Source organism: Hyposmocoma kahamanoa, unplaced genomic scaffold (genome assembly GCF_003589595.1).
Source record: "Hyposmocoma kahamanoa isolate Upper Pololo Valley unplaced genomic scaffold, ASM358959v1 100040, whole genome shotgun sequence".
NCBI lineage: Eukaryota > Metazoa > Arthropoda > Insecta > Lepidoptera > Cosmopterigidae > Hyposmocoma > Hyposmocoma kahamanoa.
The window spans coordinates 1-16182 of NW_020653207.1; the positions used below are offsets into that span (position 1 = coordinate 1).

The window sequence follows — 16182 nt, forward strand, 5'->3', positions numbered from 1 at the left end:
TAAATGAATCGATGAAAGCTTTTAAATTAAATTCAAAGATGTCGTTACTAGTACTTTTAACACGGTTTTGGAGTAATATCAATATTTGTTTTCTTATGTTTTGAGAAAAAATTCAAAAGTGCCATACATTGGGACAGTGTCAACCACTGGGACATAAACAATCTTGATATATCTGTTTATTGAAACATATACTTTACAAAACAATTCATATGAAGCTAAGTTCTTGCATTTTGTATTTGAAGGTAAGCAAAAACCATTTTATCAATGTATATTTCATTAAATAGACATCTCAAGATTATTTACATGTAGGGTCGTATTCTAGAACGCTACACAATGCTCAAGTCAGGATTTGAGTATGGTTTAAAGCACTCGAAATCATACTCGAAGTCCCTGTCATTAGTGTCGTATTTCCAGTGCTTGTGTTTCCAGTGCAATCCTGACTTGAGCATTGAGTAGAGTTCTGGTATACGACCCTTAGTTAAGTAGGTACCTAAACAAATGGACTATAGATCAAGTGGTTTAGGTGTTTACTATTAAATAATGGTATATATTTAACTGCCTCCGTGGCCGAACGGTTACCATGCCGGACTGCCACGCAGAGGTCCCAGGTTCGATTCCCGGGCCGGGAGAAATGTTTGTATGGCCTACATTTATTTCTCTCGTGAGTTGGGGTGTAATTTGTGGTTGTCTATGTGTGTGTCCATGGCACCCGCGACACAGGGTTTCCCTAGTGCGGGGCTATGTTGAGTGTGTGCGTTATATAACGTAATGTTAAGGAATGTCTAAAGAATGTGCTAATACGTTACACGATAGGATGTAGATACTTCGCCCGATCACTTAAAATCCTGTAAACAGGCAAAAACAAAAGTCTAAAACGAATTATATAAGAATAAAATATCTAACTTTGCACATAATTTATATAAAGCGATATTTTTCTTAAAGCACTACATGGAACCTGCTAAGTTTTTGTTTTCAACTGAATCCCTTTATTTATTCAATAAATTTGCGAGTTCGAAATCGATGCGATGATGATTCGAATCGATTGAGGTCGACGATGTAGCATGCACACCTAAATAATGCCTATTCACTCCCGCCTTGAAAAGGCCCAAGTTATAACTTTCTGCAGCAAGGAATTCCACTCCATAGCCGTTCGCCATATGAATGTGGAAGCATAACACTTCGTGCGAATCCTTGGGATATCCACAACATAGGGGTGGAAACCCAGCCTACGCCTACTCCCTCGATGATGGATAGGGGAAGTCGGAATCAAATTATTCAACTCCATCGCACGCTCTCCGTGATATATCCTGTAGAATATCGATAAGCAGGCAAGTTTACGGCGGTTTTCTGCTTCGCCTCTACTAATTATAGAATAGAATAGAATAGAAGTCGTTTATTACTACGCCACAACAAAAATATACACAGTAATAAAATGAAGACAAAAAAAAAGATGAAGCTACATTAAAACAAAAAATAAAAATAAAAAAAGGAATAAAAATAACATCATACACAACAACAAAGCAAACATGAAATATTTAACACAATTAGACTAAGTGTCATGTGCGCGGCTGTGGCGTAAGTAACAGGATCCCACTCAGCTATTGTCACCACCGAGGAAAGGCTGTGACGCTGATTTTCAGTGGGCCCTAAAACCGAGTGAGTACCGGACGTGTGTGTCGCGAATATATGAGTAAACTTAAATAAATTACATAAATATTTCTATAATGTGGTGTGTTGTGTTCAGTTATATGTATAGAATACTTAAATAGTAATTCATGTGTACCTATAAGCCTCTTGGCACCTTTGTCGATTGAGTCCAAGGTGACCAGTTGGTATCTAGCCAGAGCCATCTCATAAGTGACAACTCGTATCTTGTAAAGAGTGGTTGTTCAGGAGATGGCAAAACTTTCTATTTATTTTAAATTTCTTATCAAGGGTGTTAATTCGAATGCATTTACTTTAAGATTTATAGGTAAAAGCCAGTGGAGTGAATATGAAGGAAATGTGATATGAAAACAGCCTGCAATATTTGTATATCAATCCATTTTTTGCATTTCACTTGTAACTTTTTCATTTTCATTTTTTTTCATTCAACACTCTATTAAACGTTTCACAGCCTTTTCTGCACACTCACTCAGACACACGTCACACACATACACATATATCACACTCACACGCATGCATGCACACTCACACACACACACATACATACACGCGCGCACACACACACACACACACACACACACACACACACACACACACACACAAACGCGCGCGCGCACATTCATGCACTGTACATCCCCTAACCCATTTAGTAATTTCAAAAACATCACAATATTGTACCATTGAGATCCGGTGGTGGATACCTGGTGACCTATAATACAGGTCCAACCTAGTTTAGGCACCAGTCTTCCACCTCACAATTTTCACTGTATGATGTTCTTTACGATAAATACCCTGTAATTTGTATTGTTAAGGTGGAAAGAACAATAAATAAATTATTATTATGTATTATAACTTTTTCATTGTAACTTTGTGCTTTAAGATACGAGTTTGAGAAAGTAGGGAGACGAAATGGGCATTGTTTTTTACGTAGTTGTTTAATTAAATTTAGTTCATGTTATTTTATTTATTTGACGTAGTACTGATGATTGGATATTTCACATATATAATCCAAATTACATTTTTTATTATTTTGTAATATATAAAGTATATAATGTAAACATGAAAAGCTGCGACTAAGTGCCAAACCAGTTGCCTAATGGAACTTGTATTTTTATTATTAGTGTTAGTATTCTTGTTTATTTGATTAAAAGGAAAACCAACAGCTTAAAACTAACTTAAATAACAATAGTAACTGCCAATCCAATTCATGAATAAATCAATAAATCAAAGCCACAGGATTATCAATAATACGGGTAGTATTAGTACAATAATATTAAAAGAAAATAATAAATCCACTAACCTCTCCATTGGTTCCATTTTTCTTCGGTGCATCTTCTATTTCTATTTCTGTCCCATTGTTAGAGGCGTCCTAAAAATAAAAATATACTTTATTAATCTAATTAAAAAAGTAAATTGTTGGAAATCACTTCTTTATAGATTTTTTTTGTACTTTAGCAGATCTCTAGCTGGTTAAAAGGAAGTTAAGCAAGAGATAATTGAACCTTATCGACAGTCGTATTAATACAAAATAACTCACACACCCCCCTGTATCTCGGGTGCCATGGACACACATAGACAACTACAAATTACACCCAAATTGACGAGAGAAATAAATGTAGTCCATACAAATATTTCACCAGGCCCGGGAATCGAACCCAGAACCTTTGCGTCATTGGCGTAGCGCGGAGGGTGCAGAGGGGGCCACGGCTCCGAGCGGCACAGCAATGTGAGCGGCGGAGCCTAACTACTCAAAAATAGAAACTGAACAACACAAAGATGGCGACGGCAGACGAACATAAAAATACAATCCAGCCGAGCCAGCCCGGACGAACTACACTTGTAATCGTAAAAATAGAGGGGGCAGCAAATTTAAGGTTGCCCCGGACTAGAAAACGACGCTTTGCCACCGAGGGTCTCCGGAGTCTAGTTTCGTTCTTCGCCCGACATCCGTCCGAAACAATTACTGCCAAATAAGCAATACTTGACCAAATGAAAAGACGCGTGATGCGAATGAAGCTTCATATTTGTCTTTTAATTTTGTCGAATATTACTTATTTGACAGTAATTGTTTCGGATGGATGTCGACGGAGATCTAGAGTTGACCCCCTGGCCACACAGAGGCGAATGTTGTGTGGTTTGCCTTTTTGAGCAATTAACAAAGAGATATTATATGAAGCTCGAAGTCCGTCGTCATCTTGCTTAGCAGCCGCCGAAAAGAGTTTTGCCACACTTGCTGAGTATTAAGCTTCCTCTCTAGGTCTTGAAAATATGCTACATTCTTGTCTTTCTTATCTGGATGCATTTTATTCAAATGATCTTGCAGTCTTGAAGGCTTCATTGTTTCATTCGAAAATGTTTTTAGACATAGAAGGCACAAAGGCGACGATGGGTTTGTGGGATTTTCAATAAATCCGAATTTAATATATTCCGCGCAGTATTGCCGTCTCTTCTTTTTTACTTCCGACATTGTATTGTATTGAGAAATACGTAAGTAAGTGGTGAACTTAAGTACTGCTTATCTATTAGGCGCAAATGAAAATAAAATAAATATTACGTTGTTTATATTATTATATAAGGATTCCATAAGCAGCACTCACCGACAGGAATAAGACAAACATGCATAAACTCGTTTATCTCATTCGACGCTCAATCGTACTCAACAAGTAAGAACAAGTATTCTATGAACCAGCCGATTGATACAGGAATGCACAAATCGGGTTATTTAACAAAAACTTGTTAAAACATGATTGCCCGCGGTTTATTATCTACGAAAATTACCTATCTAGGAATACTAATAACTATTAAAATGCGAAACTGTGTCTGTAGCCTTTTTATTTGTGTGTTTGTGTCTACTTTCATTTCGAAACGGAGCGACCGATTGAAATGATCTTTATGTTATTCATTCAATAAAACAGGACAGATATATGAACTACACGGAGAGAAATATCGAACCGCGTTAGTTTGAGCAATCTCTTAATTAATATTAATTGATGTTCAAAAGTTGTAGTCGAGAGTCGAGAGCTCAGTCGCTGTCTAAGAGTCTTCCTAGATGAAATTACAAATCTCCCCCTGAGCCTCTACACAACGCCCCCATTTTTTTTCTGGGTCTCTTACTCTTTAGGCCTGCAGCGCCCACAAGGGGGCGTTATCGCCCACTTTGGGAAAGGCTGATTTAGACTACTTGCATAATTTTTTCCTTGTGATTTTTTGTGTTATGTTAATATAAAAATACTGTAGTAGGAGTCTCTACCACCCCGTACACCCCGTACGGGGTGGCAGAGATTCGCTCGCTGATGCCCCCTTACTACGTCCAGGAATCAAACGACGAAATTTGGTGAAGAAGATTAGGTTTATTGTACAACAGTTTACAATACAAGGGTGTCCAATAAAAGGGACTCGACTCGTCGTTAGATGCAAGCGCTGTGCAGAGTCCGCGACAAGTCCCGGTGGGTGCGAATATTACAAAAAGACACTCAGACGTGCTCTTGTGAACCTTTCCTGAAAGGTAGAGGTGGGTGATAAATAACGTCACGATGAAAAAATCACGATGATCCGCCGGCAAACAGTATCACCGTGATTCGTTCCGAACGTCGTACGTCGTTCCGAAGGTACGACGTTCCAAAGTCACATATAGTACGCGCGCTAGTTGATGGCAGTCGGGGCCTGAGGTGACGGGCGGTAGCATCTCGTCCCGCCATCCGCACGCCTCACTCCGCACACCCTTAGCGTAGTGTTGTTGTTCTTGACATTTATCGATGACGCTTATTACCAATCGTGTCAATGATATTAAAATTACTATATGCTCACTGAATCGTGTACTCAAGTGGCGTTGTTGGCGACAGACCTCCTTTGTAAATATTTTTTATATTTTGAATTACGTTTACGTTTTTTACACTTTTGACATATGTAGTTTTTACTATTCGTTTGTTTAAGTCAGAAGTGAAAGCTGCGAAAAATATTTATCTTATTTTTATTTAAGATAGTTTCCTTCAGCCGCTGCCTGCCTACCCCCTCTGCTCTCCACTGTCCTTTTCAGGCGTCTTGTGTTATTGTTTTTTTTTTAAACATGACTGATCCGATTCCTTCATGTTCCGGTACAAAAAAACGTGTCTTTATTCATCGCCAAGCACGAGAAATGGCGAAAAAGGTTCTGGATATGTGTACTGTAGAGAAACAGAACAACTTTTTGACTTCACCTGTAAGCGATTCTTTCGGCCGAGCTAGCGGTTATACTGGACTATCTGAAAGAACTTTAGCTAGAATAAAAAAAGAAGCTAAAGAAGGACCTCTTCGTTCGCCTTCTAAAAGAGGGAGATCGTGTAACAAACGCAAAAATTTAAACGTCGATGATTTTGATAGAAGTGTAATACAGTAGACTATAGAAGAATTTTATTTAACAAAAAAAATTGTCCCTACTTGTCCTAGACTTCTGGCATCTATTAGAGAAAAAATTGAATTTCCATTGGGAGCGACAAGTTTAAGAAAACTATTAAAAGAGATGGGATATAAATGGCTAAAATGTCATAATAAACATCGTAGTTTGGTAGAAAGGCCAGCTGTTGTATTTGCTCGGTCAATATATTTGAGAAAAATACGTCAGTATAGACAAGAAGACCGGAATATATTTTTTTTAGATGAAACGTGGATTGACAATAACCTTACTTTTAAAAAATGCTAGAGAATGAAATGAATGAGAAGAATGAAAAGAATGAAATGATCGATGCAGTGTTGACGGATACCAGCTCCACAAATAGGCTCATTCTTGTTCACGCGGGATCAAGAGGGGGCTTTTTAAACAACGCGAAGTTACTTTTTAAAGCTGGTACTACATCAGCGATGAATGAATAATAATGAATAGCATAAATTTTTAAAAGTGGGCCAATGAAATGTTGATTCCTAATCTGCCACAGAATAGTGTTGTCGTGATGGACAACGCACCATATCATAGCGTACAAGGAAATAAAGTCCCCACGAAGTCCTGCACCAAACCGGTAATGTTGGAATGGTTAAACAAAAATAATGTGGAAGCGTCACTTACAATGAGAAAAGATGAGCTCTTTCATTTCATTGAGTTGCATAAACCTACTGAAAAGACTTTCAAAATTGACGAATTCATCAGGAGTCATGGCCATGTCGTAGTGAGACTACCGCCGTACATGTGCGATCTCAACCCAATTGAGTTGCCTTGGGCAAAATTAAAAAGCACAGTAAGACAACACAATGTCGATTCTGATTTATCTTTAAAAAGATTAAAAGAAGTTACGGAGCTGGCACTCGGTCAGATTTCAGAGGAAGATTGGCGTGGCTTTGATGATCACGTAATTATTTTAGAAGAAAATTATTGGCAAAGAGATGCATTAATTGAAGATACTATAGATCAATTCGTGATTGAGGTCAGCGAAGGCGATAATAGTGACTCCGATTCTGACCTGACTGTTATTTTAGAATCAGATGATGATTAAATTACATTGGTTTTAATTTCTCCATTCAAGAAATAAATAATGTATATAGAAATAGTAATGTGTGATTATTATAATTTTGTTTTATTATTATGTTAATCGATATTTAAAATATTTTTGAAAGATTACTACCAATACTTTTAGTTAGGGTGTGATTTATCGTTTGATGAGATTACTTATGACTAATTAGGTCACAGCACTAGCGCATTCCTAAGCTCTGCCTTCAACTCGCGCGCGTACTGTAGGTGTTCCTCCGTTCCAATAGCTATCCCCGTCACTCACATCACGACATACGTATTTGATACAATGCGCGATCTCCGTTCCGTGGTGACTGAGCGCGCCACTCGTTGTAGTTCTCTTCAAAACGGGCCATTTCGACGATGGGAGTGAATGAAATAGGATGACTTTCTTTGCTCACTCACAAGGGTTGAAGGTGCTTATTACTACTAGAAAAGGCGGATGAAAAAAATCTGCAGCAGTTATTATAAACCTATTTATGAACAAAGTAAAATATTTTTGTATATTTGTTTTATTATAGGAAGAGTTGGTATTTTATATTTATGTATAATCTACTTTGTGTATTTTACTAGAAATATAATTACATTACATTTTGTTGCTATTTTTAACAATCCAAAGATTCGCATTAAATAAGTAACAAACAAAATTACATTAAAATAAAAATAGAAAATCTACTTTTTGAATGGAATTGAAACTTATTACAAAGGGAGTAAAAACTTAAATCATTCTATAAAAAACGGCTATAAGTATTAGAAAGAAGCCGCTGACTAAAACCGTATATCGTGATGTAAGTTATAGGCATGACAAGGTCACGGAAGTAACAGTCGTACAAAATCACAATGATTTATCACTGTGATTTTTTTGGAACCGGAACGACAGTCACGGCGATAGAAATGTAACGCTATTCCCCATGTCTACTGAAAGGTGGGCGCGAGTTTGAGATAAAATAATAATAAATAAATAAATAACGCACACACTCAACATAGCCCCGCACTAGGGAAACCCTGTGTCGCGGGTGCCATGGACACACACATAGACAACCACAAATTACACCCAAACTCACGAGAGAAATAAATGTAGGCCATACAAACATTTCTCCCGGCCCGGGAATCGAACCTGGGACCTCTGCGTGGCAGTCCGGCATGGTAACCGTTCGGCCACGGAGGCAGTTAAATGCTTCCGCTTAGTAGTGAGGATAACCGTAGAAATGCAATTGTTGAATCGACCAATTTCATACAAAATACTGGTGAAAGGTCATTACTTTAGGGAAAATCTTAACACCGCGATTAAGGAATTGCGTTTTCTACGCCAATGCCATCTAGCGGTAAAGTTCAGAACTGTTGTCACTAATATTGCCAAAGTTATTGTGTTACAATCATTGACTTACAATTATATGGACGTCAGGTCCGCGCTAAAAAGTGTCCGAACTTATAGGGCGTTAAAATCGTATACAGAGCGTCATTCACGCTTTAGTCTTCGTTTGTTCGACTGACAGCGAAGCAAGCCAAATTAGACAGTACTGCGATGACATTACAATTTAAATTAAACGTTTTAGCTTTTTCATATTCCTTTACATGTCACTAAGTTTAAATAGGTTGACTTGGGACATTTTTTTTCCTTGTTTTTTGTATTAGACCCGTCGTCCATTTATTTGTAAGTCAATACGTGTTTTCAATTATTTTTTGTGATGGTGGGCGTTGTAATTTTTTTATCTTTGCCTAAGCGGGCAGTGAGCCAAAATCTTTGGGAACTTATGAATTAAACCCTTCCTCGAGTTCCACAGGGTTATTCATCCAAAAGTAAAAAAAACTAAAACCAAAAATGAATCGTTAAACCGTCCATGATTATTTCCACTACCTTAACAACACCAACATAATGTATCCATAGGCAAGCCGTTGTATTTTAACATCAAAAAACAATTTTATTTCTAACGTGTAGCGTCTCGCGCATCTCGCGAACGCCTTGAGATGCTTATTAAAGATAAAAACATAGTTTATTTCTTTGTTGTTTTTCCTCCTTCCATCAAACTTCGACGTTTATTCAACATCGAGGGAATACCCAGGGCTAGTTTTTAAGAAATATTTACATGAACCACGTCATGTATTCAATTTGTTAATAAATTCAAATTATCCTAGTAAAACATGGGTATTTCTGACTGTGATCATCAGTTTTCTAACATGTAGTAACTAAGTATCTAAATTGCGTTTTGCGTCAGTGAAATACAGGGCAAAAAAAATAATAAAAAGGGTTTTTTCTTCAACAGAAAACATACAATATTATACTCGTTGTTGGAACAACATTCCTCCTCCTATCCGTAACAGCGTCACAAAAAGAACTTTCAAGCAGAAGCTGCAGGAGTATCTTTTAAATATGCAGAAATTGGAAATGGGAGTGGCTAAAATAATTACATACATACATATACTTCACGCCTTTTTCTTTCTTTTTTTAGGCAGAGACAACAGTCTTCAACTTGCTACGGTCCTGACACACATCTTTCGCCTCATCAACACGCATCAATGCTTTCATACACGCTCGTCGGTTAAGGGTACTCTTGATCTGGCCCTTCTTTAGGATGGCCTCAATTTGGTCATGATAAGTTCTCCTTGGTCGGCCCATACCAACTTGCCCGCTCACACTCGCCTTATAAATCTGTTTCGTCACTCTTCTTTCATTCATTCTCTCCACATGTCCGAACCATCTAAGCATCCCTTTCTCTATCTTTGTCACTATATCTTCTTCCACGCCGCAACGCTCTCTTATCACACTGTTCCGTAATTTATCCATCCGAGTCACTCCAGCCATACTCCTCAAAGCTCTCATTTCTACTGCGTTAATTCTACTTTCATGCTTCTTCTGCCAAACTCAACATTCACTACCATACATAAGTGTAGGAACCAGCACCCCCCATGCACAGCCAATCGTGCCTTTTTAGACACTTTCTGGCTGCCCATGAAGGTATGCAAGGCACCATTCATCTGATTCCCTGCGTTCACTCTTCTTTCAATGTCTCTTTCACATTTTCCATCACACGTAAACGTAGAACCCAAATACACAAACTCTTTCACTTGATCCATTTTCTCTCCTTCAATCAATATCGTGCAAATCGTCATATCTTCCTCTCTTTCAAAAACCATTACCTTTGTCTTTCCCACATTAATTTTCACAATAATTTTATAAAATAAATAAATAAATAAATGAAAAATATAAAAAAAAATTGGATAAAATTAAATTGAATTGGTTAGAATTTGAATTTAATTAAATTTGTTTTCTTTTGGGTTTTGCGAGTGGCGTCCCTGCCCTATAAGGTTCTGGCAGAATACCAGCGTCGCGGGCAGCCGCGTCATATATGCTAAGTCAACGCCTTTTCATTGCCATGGCTTCCAAGAGAGATATTAGTGGAATATATTACTGTGTCTGTGTATGTATTTGTCATGGTAGTGAATAAAGATTCTATCTATCGATCTATTTAAGATAAAACAATGCTTAAATCTATGTCGCAGAAGAGGTGAAAGCATCAGCAATTTGCTAGTTTTCAGGCACCGTAGCATATAGATACGGGTTTCTTTTCTATTATATATTATATAAATAAATAGGACCTCACCATTGACTTACAATTATATGGACGTCGGGTACGCGCTAAAAAGTGTCCGAACTTATAGGGCGTTAAAATCGTTTAAAGAGCGTAATTTACGCTCTAGTCTTCGTTTGTTCGGCTGACAGCGAAGCAAGCAAAATTAGACAGTACTGCGATGACATTACAATTTAAATTCAACGTTTTAGCTTTTTCATATTCCTTGACATGTCACTACGTTTAAATAGGTTGACTTGGGACATTTTTTTCGTGGTTTTTGTATTAGACCCGTCGTCCATTTATTTGTAAGTCAATGGACCTCACTCATTATATATACGTCAAAATGACATACGTACCGACCACCTAACATACTACACTTAGCAGAAAAGTTTATTTTACTGTGTACATAGAATACAACAAGCAGAGAATGGAATTTAGAATACAGACAGTACATTTTTAATTCCAATTATAATTTTACTTTTATTATTTCTAATAACGTAACAGAGCCTACATCACCTTCGGCCAACAGTATGATGTCTTCTGTTGGTTAAGCAACCATTTCCAACGATCCAACACTCAATTGCCGCAAAATGTAAGCTGCCTCTAAAAGAATGCAGTCGAGGAGGTGACAATTTCAAACTCGGATAGGTGCTGCCCTCCACTCTATCGTTCCAAATCAATTTATTTGCCAAGTACGGAGGCGACAGTTAATTTCTTAAAGAAAATACAAGTGTGCCAAGCATTAATATTCGCCTGTTCGTCATGTTGTAAAGGTATTAAGAAACGGTGTAATATGCGACCTCGGCGGTACGGAACAGCAAAACCTAATGAGTTTTAAACGTTTTGGATTTTCTTCCCCGTTTTTTTGTGTAAACAGTGTCCATACACAAAGTCATAATAATCGATAATAGATAAAACCAGGAGGCCAATCGCGCTAAATACCAACGTAACAATCAAAGCTAAACCAAATACAAAACGCTGTCAAAGTGATACGTTGTGTACATTAGCAATCGCGCTAATATTTAAACGTTTGAACGACATACGTATCGTTGAAGGAACGCATTTACATTTGACAGGCCAACGTTTCAACTTCAGGGCATCTATCAATCTACGTCTTATCTTGTATAATTGTTCAAGCGCAGCATAACATTTAGGTAGTTTGGAAGCCACATGTTTGTCAAAATTTAGAGAACCGTCGAATAAAAGACCCAGGTTTCTCGGTATAACAGATTCGCATATTTGCTGTTTATTAATAATGATGGAAGGATCAGAACCATGGACACATTTAATCTGATGTTTTGTGCCCAATATCAGAAAGGAACATTTCTGCGCGTTTAATAAAAGTCCGTTATTATTAGCCCAATCCAATGCTAGGCTCAAGTCAATATTAAGCACCCGAATAGCTGTGAGTGTTTTATCTTTCTGTGGCTCGGTTGTGTATTAAAGTTGTGTGTCATCCGCATACATATGTGAAAGGGTTCCGATTTTTGTTCAGGTAACATTTGAATTTCTACGTCGTCTCGTATTGTCTTCAACTGTGCGTAGACGCCCGTCCAGCTTCGTTAGGTCCATAGACAGCTTCGAGTTTTCAGCTACTAAACGTTTTATTCTATCATTAGTGGTTCTAATGCCGTTCTTTATTTCAGTTTGTTCAGCAGCCAAAAAATCGTTACTTTCGGAGAATTTCTTTTCTAATTTGTCTGTAGCGGAGTTAATTTCGTCTCTGATGTAACTCCGTATATTATCAGTTATTGACTTTTGGATTAGTTTCAGTTTAAGATCCAGTAATTCCTCAAAGTCTCCATAGACAATTGACGCCTGTCCCCCCTGGCTTTACTGCATAGTGCTAGCAGGCTCACACGTGGTCAGTTGACTCATCGTCATGTTTATCACTTGACGCTGCAGTATCGCTAATGCGGTTACGTTTAGAGATGGCAGTGCATGACATGCATTGTCACGTCTGTCTAACCTGCTTACTATGTTCTCTAAAACAACCTGATGTGATGTTCAAGCATACGTAGTGTACGTTTTGTTTGTAGCCAATACATAACAATAAGCCACTATGGCCTATTTCTTTATTACAAGCGATACAGAGCATTGCAAAATTGCAAAATGCAAGACGTGTGTTCAAACAATATTTAAAAAAAAAGGTAGAGTCAATATTAAGCCGCCTCCAGGAACAAAGTGGAGTCCAAGTTAAAGCCGCCTTCAAAAATGATGAAAGCGAAGCTATCACAATGCGGTGGCTCGTCTGTAGTGCGACGGACTTGCATGCAAGAGGTCCAGGCTCGAATCGCAACTAAGCGATGGTTCAATTTTCCGTTACTCGAATTCTGTTTCGAAACGACTCACCGCAGATGGCGCCGGTGACATTGACGATGGCAGCACCAGTCGATGACGGGTGCGTGACGTCGACCACTCCAACAGGTGTGACAGCGTGGTCCGACAAAATCCAAAATGGCTGAGGGATCTTACAGAATATGCCCCAAGATCATTGACTTAGAATTATATGGACGTCGGGTCCGCGCTAAAAAGTGTCCGAACTTATAGGGCGTTAAAATCGTATTCAGAGCGTCATTCACGCTTTAGTCTTCGTTTGTTCGACTGACAGCGAAGCAAGCAAAATTAGACAGTACTGCGATGACATTACAATTTAAATTCAACGTTTTAGCTTTTTCATATTCCTTTACATGTCACTACGTTTAAATAGGTTGACTTGGGACATTTTTTTCGTGGTTTTTGTATTAGACCCGTCGTCCATTTATTTGTAAGTCAATGTCCAAGATGAAACAGGAGGCACCAACTTTCGCACAACTTAAACAGAAAGCTTCGATTGAGACTCACAGCACATAATAATAAAATACACGTCCGTTCTCTACGACAACAAGCGAGCAAATCTAAGAAAAAAATACTGTGATTTAAGAAAAAAGAAGTTAATTTAATGCGTCATTTATTTTTTAATTATTTTTTAAAACATCGTAAATGTCCGTTCTGTGTGTGTGGTGTGACCACATCGTCGTGGCAAGGAAAAAAATCCTGTGTTTTATGTCAGAAGAGTACGCAAAGAAGTACGCAAAGAAGACACAGCCGCCATCTTTTGATTCAGATGTCACTAGAAGTCGAAGCTGGCGGTGCCAACATGAGTAATTATATTTTGATCTGAGATTCTCAACACTCACCGAGCAAAGTGGTCACAATTGTGTGAGTGGTAGTCGTTAGATGTATGTTTTTAATGCACTTCAGTTTTGTGCCTGTAACGCGTTTTTCTATCAAAATCACATGGCTAAATTTACACGTCCATTTTTGGTTTTCAAGTTAAGTTTTTGATATTTTAATGGAAAAATGTACTGCGGTCACTTCCATGGATTCGTGATAAATTTATAAGCCCTTGGAAGTGACTTTTCATCCATGGAAGTGATTATTGTGTATGGGGTGCGGGTATGTAAGATAGGGCTGTGTTTTTATTTACTAATTTCTTTTTAGACGGCGGACATTAAAAGGTGACATAAAATAGCAGAAGAGATGAGTAGACATGTTTTTTTCAACGCCTATAATTAAGTCCTTTAAGGGCTGCGAGCTCAATGAGTATTTTTCCCTTAAATAACAAGACCAAAAGTAATCAAATCCATCATCAAAAATATCTAAAAGAAGTTTTCAGTTCTTTTTTTTAAATCAGTAGTAAAAGTTACTCCCAAAGAATACCTTATACATAACGAGTATAGAGTTGTGACGATGTGACCTCCTTACATCGTCATCCCACCTTTTTATCGGTTTTTTACCGGTTCCTGACCACTCGTTTTTAACATTTGAATCGTTCTTCAATTCCTTTGCTCCGCCATTCTGATTTTCGTTCCATCGTTACTCCTTGGCAGATCGCGGCAGCGAACACATCTTGTCGGTAATTTTTTTAACCGTTTACCAGTTACCAAAAATCTCTTGTGCGATAAACATTTCCAAAGATCACAAATATTAATAAAACGGTAATAATATTGAGATGTATGGAGGTTGCGGAGGCTACTACTCGCCTGGCTACATTACAAATCCACAGGACACCCTTAAGGGCTGCCACCAGCAGCAGTACACGCGTTTCAGAGTTATGATTATTTTTATTACTCCAAATGCATGCTTCCTATTGGCTTTATGGGTTCTTGTTTTTATTTAGACATGTTTTGAAGTTCGTACACTGCCTTTATGAAATATGTTTTGGGTTCTGTAAAATTATCTAAAAATTGTATGGCAAAAAAACAGATAACATAACAATACAAAGCAAAATGTACGAAGTGATTAGAACGTGATCATCTCTATAAGGGTTGTGCATCGTCTTCGAGATGCAGGTTTGATCATGATGTGTTTCTTTACCATTAACAAGAGGTGCTGTTAGTAAAAATTCACAAAAATACTTTACTTAGAACTTACAATCATAGGTACATGCCCGCCACAGGATTCAAACCATCGAGCTCTAAATTAAGAAGTAATTCTTTATTTAACACTTATTATTCTGTTATTTGTATTAGTTTAATAAGGATGTATATTTATGTTTTTTTCTTATTTATTATTTAGTAGAATCTAGGAGGCTGTTTATTACAAAAACTATAAAGATTAGTTGTTTGTCTATAAATGGAATCTTTTTAAAATTTTTACCGCCTTTATAAGATAATAAATATTTTAAAATTTTATTAAAGAAAGAAAAACATTATTGAATTGATATTCAATTATTTTTTGTTAAATTACTCCACTAATTTGTTATAATTATTAATACGAAGATCGAACACTCAGAAAAAAAAAACCTTAGATCCGGCCGGATCCGAAACGATGTCTTCTAGCACAGCGTGGCAGACGCTATACCTCACGAATTTTTCTATGTGCTTGCGTCGTGTCTTTGAATATATATTATGTTTTTTTTTTTGGAATTGTCCCCCATATACTTAAAAAAAAAGTTAAACGTCAGAATTTTAGGATATAACAGAAATTCGGGTGGTTAAGTTTTTGCCGTGACTTTTGCCGATCTAAACTACAGTTCACTAGCACTGGAACAAATAAAGGCAACTGGTTAATAGCTTTCCGTATCGCGGAGTTTTGCAGCCATGTCGTAAAACCCGTTATCGGTAACAGATTTCACCCAGCATTAACCATTGAAAAATCGACAAGTTTTTTTCTGTTTTAGGTATTGATCGATATCGATTTGGGCAGGTCACGTTAGCTGAATACAACCCGAGAACTGGGGGCCTACTATAACCTTTCCAAAAACAATGTTATTTCAATGTAAGCTTCAAGTAAGCTTATTATAATATTACTTACATTCGTACCATGACAAACCTGTCAACCAAGCAATGTATTATTGCTAAAATGATTGAAGGAACGGATTTCCCAATATTCTTTATTCCTTACTAAAAATAGGAAAGAAATAACGCTATATGTACTACATAATGCCATCTCTTTCTTTATTGATATTCCGAATCGATTTATTGT

At 37.4% G+C, this 16182-nt stretch overlaps 1 long non-coding RNA gene across 2 annotated transcripts; it reads right to left on the reverse strand.

Annotated features, from left to right (window-relative positions):
• Positions 1–802: 802 nt before the first annotated feature.
• On the reverse strand, positions 803–15274 carry LOC113229230. 2 transcript variants are annotated; one of them, XR_003310393.1, is made up of 3 exons: positions 15130–15274; positions 2966–3034; positions 803–845 (listed from the first exon to the last, which is right to left on the reverse strand). It is a non-coding gene; the product is annotated as an uncharacterized LOC113229230 (long non-coding RNA). The 2 variants fall into 2 exon arrangements; XR_003310394.1 differs by lacking the exon at positions 15130–15274 and adding an exon at positions 13066–13260 and having other exon boundaries at positions 807–845.
• Between the last annotated feature and the right edge of the window lie 908 nt (positions 15275–16182).